The sequence below is a fragment of the Echinops telfairi genome, unplaced genomic scaffold (genome assembly GCF_000313985.2).
Source record: "Echinops telfairi isolate 266 unplaced genomic scaffold, ASM31398v2 ScPeMD7_7475;HRSCAF=8513, whole genome shotgun sequence".
NCBI classification, from domain to species: domain Eukaryota; kingdom Metazoa; phylum Chordata; class Mammalia; order Afrosoricida; family Tenrecidae; genus Echinops; species Echinops telfairi.
The window spans coordinates 28,283,233-28,284,237 of NW_022111379.1; positions in this window are offsets into that span (position 1 = coordinate 28,283,233).

A 1,005-nucleotide genomic window follows, 5' to 3' on the forward strand; every position below is an offset into this window, starting at 1 on the left:
GAACACTTGAGAAAAAGTAAATATGTGGAAAACCTGAGGACAAGCTGGCATTATATATCCAACTAGATGGTCAACAAACCATAAAGTCAAATGGGAAAAAAGTATGTGTTTGCAAATAAATTCCAAAAACTAAAGTAACTTTCGATAATTAAGTACAGAAAATAAACAATTAAGTTTGCTAAAATAAATAAGAATATGATGCATTAACACTTCACTACAAAGAATGTTTGGCAGAACATTTATAAAAAGTGAATGAATCTTATTAAGAATAGTTGACTACAATAAACACTGGCTAAATAGAAGTGCATATTAGAAGCACTACTGGTGATACATGTTTTGCCACACACTCTTTTGCCACACAAATTCGTCACTCCTTTTCAGTTTCTGCTGGTATCATGTATTTTAAGAAATGTGCTCTACTGAACCCTTAGTGACTTATCTCCTCCCCACTACCCCTCTGCAAGGTATGTCCAGTTGTCTACAGATGGGCATTGGGTCCCCATCACACGCCACCCTCATTCACAATGATATGATTTTTTTTCCTCCCCTGCCTTTGGTGCTTGAAGCTTGGTCCCTTCAGCCCTTCATGATCACACATGTTGGTGTGCTGCTTCCATGTGGGCTTTGTTGCTTCTGGGCTAGATGTCCACTTGTTTACTTTCAAGCCTTCAAGTCTCCAGACGCTATAGGTAGGGTTCAGTATAGCGATAATGAAACCCACAACCTTCCTCGAGCTCTTAAACTCTTCCTCCCCCCAACTACCAAGACCCCAATTCTGCCTTGCAGACCTGGTTAGACCAGATGATGCACAGCGGTACAGATGGGAACTGGAAACGCGGGGAATCTAGGACAGATGAACCCCTCAGGACCAGCGGTGACAGTGGTGATACCTGGAGGGAAGGGGAGGGTAGAAAGGGGGAATGGATCACAAGGATCTACATATAACCTCCTCTCTGGGGGATGGGCAACAGACGGGTGGGTGACGGGAGATGCCGGGCAGTGTAA